This window comes from Lissotriton helveticus, chromosome 8 (assembly GCF_964261635.1).
Source record: "Lissotriton helveticus chromosome 8, aLisHel1.1, whole genome shotgun sequence".
Classification (NCBI taxonomy): domain Eukaryota; kingdom Metazoa; phylum Chordata; class Amphibia; order Caudata; family Salamandridae; genus Lissotriton; species Lissotriton helveticus.
Window position 1 is genome coordinate 1,130,740,897 of NC_136069.1, and position 19,975 is coordinate 1,130,760,871.

The window sequence follows — 19,975 nt, forward strand, 5'->3', positions numbered from 1 at the left end:
CGTGACTGTCCGCGCTGAGCCGCCCTTGCAAAGGAAAGGGAGGACCTGCCCGGTCTGAGCATCGCCGCCTGTGTGACCCCCGAGGTACAGGCTGCTCCGCAAAGACCGGCACTGCCAGGATTGTGCCCCTCGTGACTTGGGCGCTGAGACCCCCTGGCCCCCGCAGCTGGAAGTGACTCGCTGCTGAGCCGTGCCTGAATTGTGCCCCGCGCTCCGTGGAGTGCACCCCCCTCAGCCCCGCCTGCCTGCAGCTTCCCCCTTCAATGTGAGCGAACCTGACCCCGGAGAATCCTGCCCCGCATCTGCACCGTCATCCCGGGTGCCCTGGGACCTGCGCTGAGACTCGCAGGCCGCCGCACCCTCCAGGAAGACAACGCGACGTGGGACAGCTCCACGGACAGCCGTCCGCTCCAAGATCTGCGAGAAATCCAAGGTACTGTGTTCTTTGTCCTTGCGGTGCGAGCGTCCTACGACCCGAGCTCGCACCGCGCTGCCTGCTTCACAGCGCGAGCCGCCCCTGAAACCGAGGCTCGCACTGCTCCTGGTCCGCGAGGCCCACGCGGGAAGCGTGAGCTTTGGCCGGCCGGGCCCGATCTCCTCTCTGAAGCGAGCGGAGACAGCGGAACGCGCCTTTAGGCGCTACAAGACACTAAACCTTGCTGAAACCTGGCAGAAGGCCCAAAAGATTGCTTATTGCTAAGAAAGAACTGTGGCAACTTAATCTGAAGTACACTGGAACCGTTTTAAAAGTGAACCAAGACTGTATTTACAAGCCTGCTTGAAAATTATATAAAGAACATATATTTTTACAAATACAGTTTGGTGTCATTGTGTGGTGGGTTGGTTGTGATGGTATGATATTGCAAATGTTTAACCCTATATGCCCCAGAGATTAGCCTAAGACTGCTTAAGCCACACTACCTAGAGGGTAAGCAGAGGTTGTCTTGAAGGTAACCCTCAGCCCTGACGAGGAAGAGAGAGGCCCTGCTTGTCGCCAGTGTTGCACTGCGCCAACTAGAGACTCCCCCTTCCTACATTGGACGCAGCGGTGAGGATTCGCGAATTTACATTTGCAGTGTTTTACCTTAGCTACTGACCATTGCATAGTGATTACAGTCCAGTAACTTAGCCACAGACTTTTTGATTTTTAAATTCTGCTAAAGAAGAGGATCCCTAGTGTTGAAGTCATGCCTGGCACAAACAGCGTTGATGGAGGAGAATCCATAGCCTCTGGTGCGCAGGAGCTAGAATGGGATGCATAAAAGCTGGATGACTACACAAAGAAGCAACTGAGTTTTTTTTGCAGGAAACTCAAGGTTCCACACGCAGGGTGCAAGAACAAACCCGAGTTCTACAAAGCCCTGAAGGCCTGGATGGAATCTAGGAAGGCACCTGAGGATCAGGGTGCACCTGTGGATCCTGTGAGTCTGGAAAAACCAGACAGCGTCATTAGCTTTGGCAGAGGCCTGTCGCCAGAGGAGCTGGCAGACAGACAGGCAACCAGGGATCATGAGATAAAACTGGCAGAATTGAATTTAAAGGGCCAAATGGAGCTTGAAAGCAAAAGAATGGCTCTGGAAGAGAGAAAACTCCAATTGGAGTATGATGTGAAAATGAGGGAGATGAGTCTAATAGAGAAAACCTTGGATCATCCTCCCTCCGGTGGCAGCGCAACGCCGGTGCAGGTAGAGTCAAGAGTGCACATCCCCAAAGATGTAGTTAAAGAGTTCTTTAAGGGGGATGACATAGGACAGTGGTTTAGGGCATATGAGGTAGCCATGTTTTCCCACCGGGTCCCTGAGAAGGATTGGGGAGCGGGGTTATGGGGAAGGTTCCTTAGCGAAGGGCGGGACACCCTGCTAGATTTGCCCACTGAAGACCAGAGATCCTATCCCCATATGAAAGAAGCTTTAATGACCAGGTATGGGCTTACCCCTGAAATGTATAGGCAGAAGTTTAGGGGGTGTAATAAGCGGCCTGGGAATACATATGTGGAGTTTGTGACTTTTTTTTGCAGAGCACTGGATGGTTGGGTGAAGGGTAACAAAGTGAATGATTTTCAGGGTCTCTTTGATTTAATTGCATGGGAGCACTTGTCTGAACAATGTTTTCCTGAGTTACGCCAGCACCTGATTGATAGCAAGCTGTCCAACCCGAGGAAGCTTGCTGAGGAGGCGGACCGCTGGCTCAGCACCAGGGTCCACAAGGGTCCAGTGGGAGACTCCGCCAAGGGTGGGCAGGGTCCCCAGCAGAAGAGTGGGGGGGACAAGGGAAAACAGAAAGGGTTCCAAAAAGGCCCCCAAAGTAATCCCCAAGGGGACCAGCAGAAAGGTTCTCAGCCTCCCCCACCCCCAAAGCAGAATGGGGCCCCGACAGGTAGACCTGTTCCAAAGGGGCCCTTCAATTGTTACAAATGTGGTGACCCGGGGCACATAGCCAGTGACCCCAAGTGTCGCCTGTTTGGAAAACCAGCACCCACTGGTGCTCCGCCCCGACAAGTGACCAGTGTTCACTTAGGAGAAGAAGTGATGGTCCCGGGGGGTGGAGATCCTGTTCAGATGACCTTAGTCTCACTAGGAGACAGTGAGATGGTCCCTACAAACTACCTGCCCTCTAACACTAAAAAATATGGGCAGGTGGTTACCATCAATGGTAAGAAAGCTGAGGCTCTTAGAGACACAGGAGCCAGTGTGACTGCAGTGAGGCATCACCTGGTGTCTCAAGAGCAGGTTGTACCCCATGCCTATTGTAGGGTTGTCAATGCTGACAACTCTGAGAGCCAATGTCCAATGGCTCAAGTTCCCTTCGAGTGGGGGGGGGTCTCTGGTACTCTGCAGGTCTGTGTGAGGAAAGCCATGCCTGTTGACTGTTTGCTAGGGAACGACTTGGAGGACTCCCCTTGGGAAAAGGTGGAGAAGACGACTCACCTGAAGATGGTGGGTCTACCTGACTGGGCGTGCGTGACCACCCGGTCAATGGCAGCCAGTAGGGGTGATCAAGAGGTCCTGGGGCCTGAAGGAGAGGCCCAGGAACCGGCCTTAGGGAGAAGGCGCAGGGTGCGCGGGAAACCGGCCCCTGAAGTTCCCACGGTCCAGGAGGAAGCAGACCTTGAGGGGGATGCCCTGGAGCCTACTGGGGAACAGATTGCCGAACTGGGGGACCTGCCTGAGCTGACCCATTGGCAGCAAGAAGGAGGCCCCTTCAGGGAGGAATTCTGCAGGGAGCAGAAAGAATGCCCTTCTCTCGTGGGTATGCGGCAGCAGGCTGCAGACCAGGCCAATGGTGTTCAGGCCAAAACACATTATGTGTACTGGGAGAATGACCTCCTGTATTCAGAGCCTAAGGCTGCTGAACCTGGGTCAGCCCGTGTGCTGGTGGTACCCCAGAAGTTCAGAGCCTTCCTACTGGGACTGGCTCATGATGTGCCTTTAGCAGGACATTTGGGGATGGACAAGACCTATGACAGGCTTGTCACCCACTTCTACTGGCCCCAAATGCACAAGAGCTCAGATGCTCATTGTAGGACCTGTCCAACTTGCCAGGCAAGTGGGAAGAGCGGAGGGAAGAACAAGGCTCCCCTCCAACCCTTCCCTGTGGTCAGTACTCCATTCCAACGAGTGGGTATTGACATTGTTGGGCCTCTGGACCCCAAGACAGCCATGGGCAACAGGTTCATCCTGGTCTTGGTGGATCATGCCACCCGGTACCCTGAAGCCATCCCTCTGAGGACAGTGACGGCCCCCGTGGTGGGGCGTGCACTGATGGGAATTTTCTCCAGAGTGGGATTCCCTCTAGAGATGGTGAGCGACAGGGGGACCAACTTCATATCCAAGTATATGAAGTCCCTTTGGCAAGAGTGTGGTGTAACCTACAAGTTCACCACACCTTACCATCCCCAAGGAAATGGGTTGGTTGAAAGATTCAACCGGACCCTGAAGGGCATGATCATGGGCCTGGAAGGTCCAATGAGACGTAAGTGGGACGTCCTCTTACCATGCCTGCTCTTTGCATACCACGAGGTGCCACAGAAGTCCCTAGGGTTCAGCCCCTTTGAACTGCTGTATGGTCACCCCGTGAGAGGACCACTGAGTTTGGTAAAGGAAGGCTGGGAGCAATCTCCCAGGAAACCTCCCCAGAATGTATATAGCTACATGCTGGGCTTCAGAAACCAAACCAGGCGCTTCAGACAACTTGCTGAGGCAAATCTGGAAGCTAGCCAGGAGGAGATGAAGCGGTGGTACGACCAGAATGCCACTCTGGTAGAGCTTCAGCCTGGACAGGAGGTGTATGTCTTGGCCCCAGTGGAACCCTGTGCACTTCAGGATACGTGGACAGGCCCATTTGAGGTTGTGGAGCGCAAGAGCTCAGTGACATACTTGGTGGACATGAAGACGCCCAGGAATCCTTTACGGGTCCTCCATGTTAACCGCCTCAAGCCCTACTTGAAAAGGTCCGAAGTGGGCATGCTGTTGGCCACTGATGATGGAATGGAAGAAGAGTCTGAGCCTCTTCCTGACCTCTTAGTGGCCTGTGAGAAAGATGGGTCAGTGGATGGAGTTAACCTCTCACCCTCCCTGACCCCTGAGCAACAGGAAGACTGCCGCCAATTGCTGGGGCAGTTTCCAGATCTGTTCTCCCTGGTTCCTAGTGTCACAGATTGGTGCGTCCATGATGTGGACACAGGAGACAGCTTACCTGTGAAGCATAAGGCTTACAGGGTAACTGACAGGGTCAGGGCCTGCATCAAGGAGGAGGTCTCCAAGATGCTTGCTCTTAGGGTGGTTGAGTCTTCCAGCAGTCCTTGGTCCAGCCCCGTGGTCTTGGTCCCAAAGGCTGCTGCGCCGGGAGCCACACCTGAACTCCGGTTCTGTGTGGACTACAGAGGACTCAATTCAGTCACCAAGACTGACGCGCACCCTATCCCCAGAGCTGATGAGCTCATCGATCGGCTAGGGGCTGCCCGGTTCCTCAGCACGTTTGATTTAACGTCTGGGTACTGGCAGATCGCCTTGACCGATGGGGCAAAGGAGAGGTCCGCATTCTCCACACCAGATGGGCATTTCCAGTTCCGGGTTATGCCATTTGGGATGAAGAATGCCCCTGCCACCTTTCAGAGGTTGGTCAACCAGGTGTTGGTTGGGCTGGATGAGTTCAGTGCCGCCTACCTGGATGACATCGCAGTGTTCAGTGGTACCTGGCCAGAACACCTGTGGCACCTCTGGGAAGTGTTGATGGCCCTGCGCAAGGCAGGCCTCACAATCAAGGCGAGCAAGTGCCAGATTGGGCAGGGTTCAGTGGTGTACTTGGGACACCAAGTGGGGAGTGGCAAGGTGGCACCCTTGCAACCCAAAATTGCAACCATCCTGGCTTGGGAACCCCCCCAAGACCCAGACTGCAGTGAGAGCCTTCCTGGGGCTCACTGGGTATTACAGGAGGTTTGTCAAGGGCTATGGCACTATTGTGACCCCCTTGACAGAGCTGACTTCTAAGAAGCAGCCCAGGAATGTGATTTGGACTGACACCTGTCAGAAGGCTTTTGACACCCTGAAGACTGCCATGTGCACGGCGCCCGTGCTCCTGGCTCCTGATTTCTCCAAGGAATTCATAGTGCAAACAGACGCTTCAGAGCATGGTGTATTGGCTGTTCTCTCACAGATGACTGAGGAGGGCTGGGACCAACCCGTAGCCTTCATCAGTAGGAGGTTACTTCCACGGGAAAGTAGGTGGAGTGCAATAGAGCGAGAAGCATTTGCTGTGGTCTGGGCGCTGAAGAAGCTAAGACCCTACTTGTTTGGGTCTCACTTCCGGGTTCAGACAGACCACAGGCCCCTCAGATGGTTGATGCAAATGAGGGGTGAGAACCCAAAACTGTTGAGGTGGTCCATCTCCCTACAGGGTATGGACTTCACGGTGGAACACCGCCCTGGCACAGATCACGCCAACGCTGATGGTCTGTCCAGATTTTTCCGCCTTAGTGATGAGGAACTCCCTGGGGAAGGGTAGTTCCCCCCACATTTCAGCTGGAGGGGACACGTGTTAGACCTGGCACCTTGGCGTGAGTTTCCCTTCCACTTTTTGCTGTTGTGCCTCAAATGTTTTGCTGGTGTCTGCTACTCAGGGCACTGCGCCACGGCCAACCCGTGCCGCAGTGCAAGTGCTCCCTACTGTAAAGTGTACATGTGATTGATGTCCATGATTGGTTCATTGGATTTACTGTTAGTCCCTAGTAAAGTGCACCAGGAGTGCCAGGGCTTGTGAATGCCAACACTGCTAGTGGGCCTGCAGCGCTGGTTGCGCCACCCACAGAAGCAGCCTTAAAATGTGTCTAGGGTCTGCCATTGCAGAACCTGCGTGCAGTCTGGTACTGTCATGCTGGCTGGGCAAGTGCACACACTTGCCCACCCCTAAACCTTCCCTTAACTTCATATTAGTCACCCCTATGGTAGGCCTGAGGGCAGGGTGCATTGTAAGTGTAAGGTAGAACATGCCCTAATGTGTGTGGCATGTTCTAATAGTGAATTACTGCCAGATTAGTTTTTCACTATTGTAAGGCTACCAGTTCCCTTTAGGCCAGATGGGCTGCTGGAATTATTACACTCTATAATCCCAGCAGGCTCAGGGAACATGGTAGAAATTAATGTTTAGTATGCCTGAACTCAGAATAATAAAATACTTCTTTTAGTAAAGTTTATTTTAATATCCTGTGTTTGCAAATGCTACTTTTAGAAAGTTAGCATTTGCTGGCCTAACCATTTCAGCCCGCCTCTGCTTGGATGTGGATCTGACTGTCTGGTGTGTGTGAGTGACAGGGCTGGGAGTTGACAGGTAGTGAATAGCCAGATGACACCTTAGTGGGTGGTGGGAGTTTCCCCTGAATGATGCATCAGGCTGTGCTCTGCCACCACAATGCTGGCTCCGCCCTCCTGGGGAGCGACTGATGACTCAGCCTGCACCTGGCCCAGGAAGGACCGAAGCTTGTCAACAAAGTGCTCAAGCTGCCCCTGTCTTCACAATGCCGGCTCCGCCCCCCTGGGGAGCGGCTGATCTGCCTGCCCTCACACTGCATGCAGAAGCCAGAAGTACCCACAACAAGTGCTCAGAGACTGGAGCAGCTATGCAGAGGCCCCCCTGGCTTGCTAGAACAAAAGAAACTGGGTATAAAAGAAGGAGCCCTGCTCCTTGTAAATTAGATCCTGTTTGCGCTACAGAAGAAACTCTGCCCGAAGAGAAGGACCTGGAAGGACTACAAGGAGGAGTACTGACTCTGGCCTGTGTCTGGTGCCTTGCTGCCAAAGGAGAGGAAGAGAAAAGACTACAAGAGACTTTTGCTTTTATTTTGAACTTTGTGCCAAACTCTGCTGAAAGATCTCCAAGGGCTTGCCTGTGAACTTGCCCCCTGACCAGCGCCCCAGGAACAGTGGGCGCTATCCCTCTGAAGAAAAGCTGCTGCTGGCGTGTGCTGTGTGTCTCTACAGCGCCAAGGAAAGGAGAGTTGAGAGCGCTGTGCCTTCCGCCACGCTCTCTGACAATTTGTGCAGCTGTGCCCCTTCCCCGACCACCGTGACTGTGGCCTGTTCGTGTGCCAGCCGCAAAGTAAGGATCAGCCCCACGCTGGTTCGAGCGCCGTGACTGTCCGCGCTGAGCCGCCCTTGCAAAGGAAAGGGAGGACCTGCCCGGTCTGAGCATCGCCGCCTGTGTGACCCCCGAGGTACAGGCTGCTCCGCAAAGACCGGCACTGCCAGGATTGTGCCCCTCGTGACTTGGGCGCTGAGACCCCCTGGCCCCCGCAGCTGGAAGTGACTCGCTGCTGAGCCGTGCCTGAATTGTGCCCCGCGCTCCGTGGAGTGCACCCCCCTCAGCCCCGCCTGCCTGCAGCTTCCCCCTTCAATGTGAGCGAACCTGACCCCGGAGAATCCTGCCCCGCATCTGCACCGTCATCCCGGGTGCCCTGGGACCTGCGCTGAGACTCGCAGGCCGCCGCACCCTCCAGGAAGACAACGCGACGTGGGACAGCTCCACGGACAGCCGTCCGCTCCAAGATCTGCGAGAAATCCAAGGTACTGTGTTCTTTGTCCTTGCGGTGCGAGCGTCCTACGACCCAAGCTCGCACCGCGCTGCCTGCTTCACAGCGCGAGCCGCCCCTGAAACCGAGGCTCGCACTGCTCCTGGTCCGCGAGGCCCACGCGGGAAGCGTGAGCTTTGGCCGGCCGGGCCCGATCTCCTCTCTGAAGCGAGCGGAGACAGCGGAACGCGCCTTTAGGCGCTACAAGACACTAAACCTTGCTGAAACCTGGGCAGAAGGCCCAAAAGATTGCTTATTGCTAAGAAAGAACTGTGGCAACTTAATCTGAAGTACACTGGAACCGTTTTAAAAGTGAACCAAGACTGTATTTACAAGCCTGCTTGAAAATTATATAAAGAACATATATTTTTACAAATACAGTTTGGTGTCATTGTGTGGTGGGTTGGTTGTGATGGTATGATATTGCAAATGTTTAACCCTATATGCCCCAGAGATTAGCCTAAGACTGCTTAAGCCACACTACCTAGAGGGTAAGCAGAGGTTGTCTTGAAGGTAACCCTCAGCCCTGACGAGGAAGAGAGAGGCCCTGCTTGTCGCCAGTGTTGCACTGCGCCAACTAGAGACTCCCCCTTCCTACAACCTTCACATGCATGACACATATCAAAATGTATGTACAAGTAGAGACATACCTCAGTCAGAAGACTTGACAGACTGCACTTCGTATTTCAAACACACATCTAGATTTTTGTGGCATAATTTAAGTGAACATTTCCACAGACTCTTACAAAGTATCATAATCACTAATTTGTCACCCAACTTATCTTAAACATCACTTTTCTGCTGCAGTTGCTTCACTAGTCTACTACTAATCAGGTATTGAAAATATCAAAGAACAAATCAGCAACCTTTCCCATATCTCTGCTGTAACTCTCCTCAAATTTTAAAATCATGCAAGCATGTTTCTGTACCTTTTGTTAGTAATACCATATATAAAAGAAGCATAGAAATGGATATATACCTGTGTTGTACATGTATATGATCTTCAAATGGATTAAACATATTAGAATACATGTGTTAACATAGATATACTTCAGTCAGAACACCGTGGATACCTTAAAACTTGAGAGACTGCACTTCATATTTCGAACAGACAACTGCATTTATGTGGTATACTTTAAGTGCACCTTTCCACACACTCATACAAATTAGCCTAATCACTAATCCATTTCCTAATATGTGTTAAACCTCACTTTTGTGCTAGAGCTTCACAATTCTGTGACTACTTATGGTGTTGGGCCTAGCCAAATATAAAACAACAATGTATCACATTTCTCAGCTATAAGTGTCACCATTTTGCTGAAAGCATGCATCCATATGTCTGTACCTTTTGGAAGCAGCATCATATATAAAAGAAGTATCTAAATAGATGTATACTTGTGTTTTATATGTCTAGCATCTTCAGATGCTTAATGTGTAACAGAATACATGTGCACGTAGAGACATACCTCAGTCACAACACCATGCAGATCTTCAAAATTAACAGACTGCATTTCACATTTGAAGCAGATGATGAAAATTATGCGGTATATTTGAAGTGTAGTTTTGCACAGACTCATACAAAGTAGTGTGATAATTAATCCATCTCTTAACATACCTTAAACCTCACTTTTGTGCTGCTGCTTCATCATTCTAGTAATGCTCAGGGTGCTGGGCGTAGCCAAATATAAAGCAGCAACCTAATACATGTCTCAGCTGTAAGTCTCACCATATTCCGAAAACCTTATATTTTTTACATTGAAAGTATTTCTTTATTTATAGATGGGAATATTTGTATAATTATTTTAATAATATAAAATAATTTTCTGAAAGTTTTTAAACTTTTCTTTTTTTTCAGATATTCTCCATTTTTATTAACCTCTTCCATGCTCATGACGAGCTGAGCTCGTCATGAGGTATACCTCTAGGGTGCTCATGACGAGCTCAGCTCGTCATGATCAGATTGATCAACATTATGGCCCAGCACAGCAGGAGAATCGCTCAAGCAGCCAAGGTGTTAAGAAAGATTCAGTATGAAAAGAAAAGTCAACAAAAAATATTTTGTTAAAAGACTTTTAAAGAACATAATGAATTTTCAAAATGGGGAAAAGAGAATCAAAAGTTGTACAACCAATCAGAAGTTGAAATGAAAAGGAACATACTAATGGAAAAACAGGCTACGGGAAAATAATCCATGTTGAAAGAAGGATGAAAGAATATATGGACATTAGGAAGAGAATGTATAAAAGTAGAGTACTACAAAATGTATTGTAAAATTGTAAAAAATATAAAAATAGATCAGCAGTTTACAAGAAAAAACAACAGATTGAAAGTGTAGTCGAAAAAACTATTGAAATGGCAAAGATGCCGGGAGGCTAGCTGCATCCTCCGTTTCCTCGATCTCCCTCAATGGACCGAATGATCGACAAATGACTGCATGACCCGAGGGAGGAGAGCAGAACGCGGCTGGTGGCAGGATGTGCTGAAATTTGCACTATGGATTACCGAGCCGCCCTGGGGGAATACCTCCTTTGCATCAAGCAAAGCACCCGGCGGCAAGCAAGGAGAACGCAGACTCACCGGATGGCTACGAGAGGAGGGAGATTGGTAAGAGCATGAGTTGCACCCCCCTGGCAATAACGGAATGCATGCAAGAGGTAGTTGTCTAGATGGCAATAGCGCTACTTCGTTGGAGACTTTAAGAAGCAGCGCAGCACCGTGATGAAGAAAAGCGCCTCAAGCCAGGGAGCACAAGCACAAACTGAGGGGGACCGGCCCAACCAACTGTAGCCTCAATGTTCGCTAATTTAAAAATGACTTCATCTGAGAAATGCAATATTCAGGTGGAGGGGTACAGGACATTAACGGAGCAAGGGAAGGAAGTTGCTGGAGTGGAGGAATAAGACAGGAGCTCCTCGACGGATAAAGCAGGGGACCAATCTTGGAACATTCCCCTCTCAATTAATGTAAGGCAGGAACTAACTGAGGAGGAAAAAAAACGAGAAGGAATAGAGGAGCAAACCAAACTAACACCAAAGGTGGACGAGTCCTATCCCAAAAAGACCGGCTTGGGGCAGAAATCATGAGGGAGAAGACCCAGCCAACTCCACTGGGCATGGGTATGTCTAGAAAAGTATTGGAACAGGCTGGCATCCTATCACCAGAAAACCACGGTGTGGGTAAATTTTACTCACTAACTGAAGAGTCTGAGGTATAAGAGCTGAAAGATAGCTCATTAAGCGCAGAATCTTTGTCTGAAGATAGCTTTAGCCCCTCCTCCCAAATGACACAAAAAAAAGAAAGATATAGGAAAAAGAGAAAAACACGAAAGGAAGCGTAAAGGAAAGCACAAAGAAGCAACCTAAATGGGATTACTCTGATATAAAGATTACGCCTCAAATCAAGAAAGGACACAACCTGGCCGGAAAGGAAGAACCTTCCCTGGCAACTATCTTAAATTCAATTCAGTGAATGCAGGAAGAGAACAGAAAAGAGGGATGTAGTGCCAGGATTGCCGCGAAACAAGTACAAACCGGGATCTGCAAGTTATATAAAACATGTGGGGAGATTGCGGATTGCATAACTTCGGTTGAGATGCGGACTGAGACACTGGAAGCAGACATGGAATTGGTTAAGATGCAAGGTATGGAACAGGGCATGGCTATGGTAGATGTCACGACTAGGCTGGAAGATTATGAAAATCGACAGAGGAGAAATAACCTGCGCTTTCTGGGACTACCGGAAGATCTCAAACGGTACGACCCCGAAGCTACATGGTAAAACTCATAAAAGACGTATTTCCTGAACAAGTACGCTGGAATTGGGACATGGAAATAGAAAGGGCCCATCGCTTCCCGCTATTCAGGAGAAGACAAATCCAGATCCATGACGAGAAACCCAGAGCAATGTTGGTTTATATCGGCAACTTTCTGTTATGACAAATGATCTTTGATAAAGCCCGCCCCAACACACCAAAGATGAGCAGCGGGGTCTCCTTCTTTGTACGCCCAGACTTTGCACAAGCAACAGTTGAAAGATGCTGGTGACTAAGGCACTTCTTTTTCTTGTTTCTGCACCCCTTGTGACTCTGTGTGCACCATTTTTTCCGTTTTCCTGCAGGTATATTGGTTCTTTATGCACTGGTCTTCCCTCTTTGTGCACATCTCTTTCTTTCTTCCGTATCTCTATTGTTTCTTACTGCACCATTCTTGCTTCTTTCTGAACCTCTGTTGCAGTCCATTTCCTTACATGCCTTAAACATCACTGTTGTCCTGCTGCTTTACCATTCTAGTAATGCTGAGAGTGATGGGCCTAGGCAAATATAAAAAAAACTATAACATGTCTCTGGTATAAGTCTCACCATATGTCAGGATGTATCACTCAGACACTGCCATTGTACTACTCAAATCACCCAGGAAGTACCCACACAGTTATAAAATCACCCAGGCACTTCCCATGTACTTTTGTAATCCCCCACACATTATCCCTGCATTCATGCACTCACTAATGCTTTAGCTATACACCGATTGAATCACCCATGCACGATCCTTGCACTCCTCCAATCACCCTGTCAGGATCTATACACTCCTCCAATAACTTAGGTAGTACCCATGCACTTATAAAATCACCCAGGCAGTTCCTACGTGTTCTTGTAATCCCTCATATATTACCCCTAAACTTATGCAATCACCCAGACATTACAAATGTAGTTCTCAAAACATCTAGATATCATCTCTGCAATCATGCAATCATCAATGCATTAGCTATACAGTAATTCAATCACCCAGGCACTACCTTTGCAATCCTGTGTTAGGATCTATGAATTCCTCAAATCACTTTGCCAGTACTCATGCAGTTAGAAAATCACTGAACCACTACATATGCACTTAAGAAATCACCCAGGCAGTACCCTAGTACTCCTCCAATCATCCAAGCAGTCCTTTGTTCTTATGCAATCACCCAGGCACTACAGAGTGCACTTGAAATTTGATTTGGATAGCACACGAGAAATATTTTAGTTGTGCTCTGTGGTTCTGTTGTATAGGTTGTGATGTATTCTAATTGTAGGAATTCTGAAGTGTCTGACATAACTTTGTAATGCAATTAAAAATATGTTTTTATTTATATATGACAATATTTGTATATTATTACTTTGTTAATATTAAATGATTTAACAAAAGTATTTAAACATTTCTTTATTTTCAGATACACACCATTATTAGTAATAAAGATTGAGTATAGCAAGAAAAGATCAAAATAAAATAAAAGCAAAAACAGTACTATTTAAAGAAAAGAGAAAAGGAGAAATTAGATAAAGTACAACATGTGACATTGAAGAAAAAGTCTCCCGGTAAGAGAACTAAAGAATTTGTTAAAAGAGTTTTAAAGAAGATAATGAATTTTCAAAATGGAGAAAAGAAAAAGAAAAGTAGTGTAACCATTCAGAAGGAAAAGAAAAAAGGACATATTAATAGAAAATCAGGTTATGGGAAAACAATCTATGTTGAAAGAAGGATGAAACAATATAAAGACATTAGAAAGAGAATGTATAAAAGTAGAGTACTGCAAATGTATTAAACGATTGCAAAAAATATATAAGAAAAACAGCATTTTACAAGAAAAAAACAGATTGAAAGTATAATCGGAAACGCTTTTGAATTGAAAAGAAGATTATTCATATTAGTATGGAGGAGAATGAAAACATTGAATAAAACAATACATTTTATGAAGGAGAAAAGTAAAAGAAAAAGACTGGTTAATAGAATTAACTTTTACCAAATGTTTTGGGGTGATTGGAAGCACACTTCTAGTTCAAGACCTTTTTTTAATGACGAAAGCTGTTTTCAACAAAATACATTAGTTCACGCAGATGATGGCAGTGGTCGTTCCTATGAGATTAACAATGGTTGTCCAATTGAAAAAGAAAAGATGGTTGCTAGAAATATGGAAGAATTAATAGCTGAAGAAGTTCAGGGAGACATTCACAAACTCCAGTGTATAGGTCGGATTGTAGTGGTATTTGTAGTATACGACAGGAATCTATTGATATTTTTTTACATTTCTTAAAAGAGTGTAGTAAAAAAAGAGTTAAGCAGAAGATTAAGATGTTGCAAGGACTAGATCCTTGTAAAATGAGAAAAAATATTGGCTTGCAGGGTCATTCTCTGGCTTGTCTTTCTAGAAAGGTGTGTCAAATGACTTTTCATCATCAGAGAATGTTAGCAGTACATCACTCAGGAATGCATAAGTTAGTAAGAAGATTGAACTATGTAAAAATTCCTGCATTATCTTTAACTGAAATAAAAACTGCTCTTTTGCATGGTTCAGTGTTGGATGTAAAAAAGTTTGTGATAATATAGAGTTTTGTTTCTTTGGAACTGAAGGAGAGTGTAGAGAAAATAAGTGTAGGTGTTGAAGAAGAGGTGAAAGATAGTACTACTGAAAAGTGTGTAGAGGAAATTATGAAGTTTAAGGTACTTTGTTGTGAAAAACTAAACTATCTTTTTATTTGTTGTTGACGTACTCACTACAGAAGTCAAACTAGGAATGTTGATGTGTATTTCAAAAGTGAAAAGGAAAACAATGAGAATTGGGAGCGATTTGGTGCTTATTTGTTGGTGGAAAGTCTTTTTGAGTTGGGTAGTGAACAACGTATTTATATTGTTACAGCAAACTAGAAGAGAACAAAATGGCAGCTAGAGCTGTACATAATAACCTAGAGTGTATAGCTATTCCTCCGGAACTGGTAGATTTAAATACATATGAGTCCATTCTAATTTAATCTGTGTACCCGTTTCAGGCTATAGTTCGTATGGAGCATAAAACAAGTAAACTACTTTCCACAGATTTACAAAGAGGTTTAAAAGGAAGAGTTGTGTATTTGCCTTTAGATTTTAAGAACAATATTGAAACTGTTGGTGCAGAGAGAGATGGAACTGAACCTGTAGTTATTCTAGGTAATGGTGTACCAACAAACAGTCAGAAAATATGGCAAGAGTTAGTAGATGTCACCAAAGTTCAAAAGGCTACGTTATATCTCAGAGAAACAGTATTTATTATAAAAATGTATATCTAGAAGAACAAGAAATATATGTTGGAGATTATAGAGAAATTTCAACTGGCCGAATCGAAAGAGAGGACAAGTCCAGCAGTGAAGAAATGTATGATCATTATAGCTTACATCTTTTACATTCAAAAGAAATGATTGGAAAGAAGTTTAGAAGCTCGTTGTTTTCCACAGCTCTTCCCTACTGGAAAAGGTGGATGATATGATGAACGACCATTACAGATTCCAGCTTCAGAATACCGTTCAACAATATTGTATTCAGAAGATCCAAGATTTCAAAGTGTGTTCCATATTTTTTTCATCTTCTGTTTGAAAGTGACTTGTTTAGACTTTCAAAAGCAGTGACCCACATATTAAAAACGGGGGTTCATCTTATACATCTTTCTGCAAAAGAGTTTGTTGGACAAAGTTCAACAAAGAGATGATCATTTAGAATCTCAGTTAATTAATTTGATGGCATGTCAACGTGGTACCAATGAGTATTGGTATCATCGTCATGGAGAACTTAAATGTATGTTAGGGAACTTAGGAACCCCTACATGGTTTGTTACACTTAACTGTACTGAATACGCATGGGGAGATTTACTTGAATTTCTATGAGAAGCGAATTCAAATATTAAAAACATTGAATTGAAGACAGCTGGAGAACAGCGTTCCTTGGATCCTGTAAATGTGCGCAGATATTTTAATCATAGTTATCAAGCTATGATGTCTTTTATCTGCAATAACAATAATCCACCTCTTGGAGAAGTTATTGATTTCTTTTGGAGAAAGGAGTACCAATCCAGAGGTGCTCCTCATATACACATGCTATTTTGGATCAAGAACGCACCTAAATTTAGAACCGATTCAGATGAAACAGTTTTGTCTTTTGTTAGAAGATTATGTTACCTGTGCAATTCCAAAAACAGGAGGAGAAAATAGCTGAACACGCTGCCTGCGGCAGGATTTCCAGCACGGTGCTGGACATTCCAATCGCGGGCTGGGTTGTGACAAAACCCAGCCATCATGTGCACAGGCGACCCGTGGCTCATGATGGCTGGGTTCCATCACGAGCATCGAAGGGGTTAAGGCAACAAGTTTTACAGTTTCAAAGTCATCGATGTGGGAAATATTCTCGACAGAAATACAAGTAAAAGGGATCATTTTACAAGAAATTTTGTTTAGGATTCCAACGTCCAGTAATTTCGAATGGAAGAGTCAACAGTTTCATGTGAGCAGTAAGGCATACTTTAGTATGCCTTATCTACTCAGAAATCTCAGAAGAATACTTATAATATAAAAAGAAGTGAAGATTCAAAGACTATTAATGACTACAATCGAGTGATTTTGATGATGCGGAATGAAAATATGGATATCCAATATGTTGCAGATAAGTTGATTGCTGTTGCTCGCTATGTTACATCATATATAACCAAATCTGGAAAGACAGAGTTGAAAGAAACGTGGGAAGAAATTTCACAAGAGAAGACTATTAGTAACAAATTGTACAGCTTTAGTTTGAAGATTCTTTTCCTTTGAGAGATTGGATCCTACGAATGTTCGGATCGGTTGACCTCTACAAGTTTATATTCAAAGTCAAGAGGAATCATTTGGGTAAATCTAGGTCTTGCTGCAACACAAAATCAAGTATTGAAATATGTACAAGAAATTGAATACTTAGCTTTGAATGAGCTGGAAAGTACAGATATTGGTAAAACAAACCTGTTTGATATATATTATCCCAAAAGGAGTCAGCATCTCGAAAACATATGTCTCTATGAAGTACTGCAACTTTACAGCGTTAAGAGAAATGTTATAGGGAATATAAATGAAGAAAAATATGCAGTTATTGGATGTGATGGATGCTTGGTAAAACATGCCAAATGAAATCTTATTAATCACATAAAGCTCAGTTGTGATGCTTCAGATAAAAGGGATTTTTTTATTTAGTACTTCTGCAACTCTTCAAGCCTTGCCATAGTGAAATGGAATTACTTAGAGATTAAGACTGCTATGAAGATTATTTTAATGCATGTAAAAATAGCATTGAATGGACAGTTTTTCCAAAATATTTACAAACTTTGAATGAAGCGATTGAACAAGAAACTAGTTTTGCAGCTGAAATCGCTAAAGATAGTTCTCAAGATAGTTCTGCTCCACTAATTCAAGATCCAATAGGACAACCAATTCTTAAAAATGAAGCAGCAATACCTATGAATGAACTAGACATGGCAATGCAACAAGCACAACAGGATAATATTGAGTTGGGAAACTTGGTAGAACAACAAAATATTGAACAAAAAGACATATATCAGCAAGTCACACAACAGATACAGCATGGTTTACTGCATGAAAAAAAAGAATGCCAATGCACATCATTTACACCTATTTGAATGTATATCAGAGGGACAGCTAGAACAGGAAAAAGTTTCTTAATTAAAGTTTTGACCAGTTATCTACACAAAACCATTAAATCACATTTATCTTGTGTTGTAACCACTCCAACTAGGTTAGCAGCACCTAACATTAAAGGGATTACATTACATCGATTACTCATGCTACCAGTTGAACATGAAAATAAGTTGAAATCTCAAAAGCTATCTGTAGAAGCTAGTTATGAAGTTTCAAGAGTACTAAAGAAAATGAAACTTCATTGATAAGGTGAGCATGGTCTAAAACGTATGCTTGCCTTTGTACATTTAGGAATGCAACAGATTTAAAAAAAAAAGATTATGATGCTTTATTTGGAAGAAAACATGTAATTGTATTCGGCAGTCACTACAAATTACTCTTGTGAAAGGACAGCCAGTTTTTAAAACACTTGTCCATGAAGACACTATGAAATCTTTGGGAAGTATTGGAAATGTGAACATTTAGTCTCTCTTTGAATATAAAGAACTTATTAAGAATATGAGACAAGCAGGTGATGAACATTATGGAAACATTCTTCAAGATATTAGAATTGGTGTTTTGACAAAACATAGTAAAGAAGCTTTACAAAGTCGGCTACTAACAAATTTGTTTCCAAATGAAAATATTGTACCTGCTAAAATGTTCAAATACATTGGAGAAAAGAAGTCTATAGTTTGCCTAATGCCAAACCTGCAACAGTGTTCTACATTCAATCAAGAACTTTTGAAGCTGGAGAAACAACCAATAGTGAACATGGAAGCCATTGATAAAATGGAACACGAAGGAGTACCACTCTTGCATTCCTCCAGTCATCCAGGCACTATCCATACACTCCTCCAATCACCCAGGCACTACCTATGCACTTATAGAATCACCAAGGCACTACCTATACACTCATCTAATCATTCAGTCACTACCCATGCACTCCTTTATTCACCCAGTCATTACTCCTGCATCCATGCAATTACCCAGGTATTACCCATGCACTTTTTCAATCACGCAGGCTCTGACCATGGAGTCATATATGTGTGCTTAGGTACTTCTACAGCACTCACGGAATCAACCAACCACTACCCATGCAGTCTTCAAATCATTCATGCACTACTCCTGCACTCATGCAATCACTGTGCTACTACTTACGCAGTCCTCCAATCACCCACAAACTACACAGGCAGTTCTACATGCAGCCAGGCACTACCCATGCCCTCTTCCATCTACCCAGGCATTTCTGATGCACTCCCTCAATCATCTAGATATTATTCCTGCACTCATACAATCACACAGACATTAGCCTTATACTCCTTCAATCACTCAGGCACTACCCCAACAGTCATGCAATTAACCAGGCACTAATTATGTACTACTCCTGCAGTCATGCAGGCACTACTTATGCACTCATGCAAAAACCCAGACATTATTCATACACTCCTGCAATCACCCACACAAAACCTCTGTACTCATACAGTCAGTCTGGAGTTACCTATGCACTTACTAAACCACCATGCACTACCCTTGCACTCCTCCAATCATTCAGGCACTACCCTTGCACTCATGCAATCACTGAGGCATTACTCATGCACTCCTTCAATACCCCACATATTACCTCTCCACTCATGCAATCACTCAGACACTAGCTATGCACACCTGCAATCACACAGACAATACTCCTGCTGCACTCTTGCAATCACCCAGGCACTGCCTATGCACTCATGCAAATACGTCAGACATTACTTATGCACTACTTCAATCATTTAGGCCGTACACATGCACTCCTCCAGTCACCCAAACATTACCCTTGCCCTCATGCCATCACCGAGACACTACCCATGCTCTCATGCAATCACTCAGGCATAACCCACCCGTTTCTTCAATCACTCAGGCAGTACCCATGCACTATTCCAATCAGCCCAGGCATTACCCATACACTCATGCAATCACTCGTGCATTACCCATACACTCCTCCAATCACCCACACATTACCTCTGCACTCACACAGTCTGCCTGGCATTACTCATGCACTTAATAAATCACCATGCACTACCATTGCACTACTCCAATCACCCAGGCACTACCCTTGTAGTCATGCAATCACTCAGGCATTACCCATGCACTCCTTCAATCACCCTTACATTACCTCTGCACTCATGTAATCACCCAGACATAACCCATGCATTTACAAAATCACAATGCGCTACGCTTTCACTACGCCAATTACCCAGGCACTACTGTTGCAATCATGCAATGACTCAGGCATTACTCATGCACTCCTCCAATCACCCACAGATTATGTCTGCAGTTATGCAATCACACAGGAATAACCCATGCATTTAGAAATTCACCACACACAACACTTGCACTACTCCAATCACCCAGGCACTACCCTTTCAATCATACAATCAGTCAGGCATTACTCATTCACTCCTCCAATCACCCACACATTACCTCTCCACTCATGC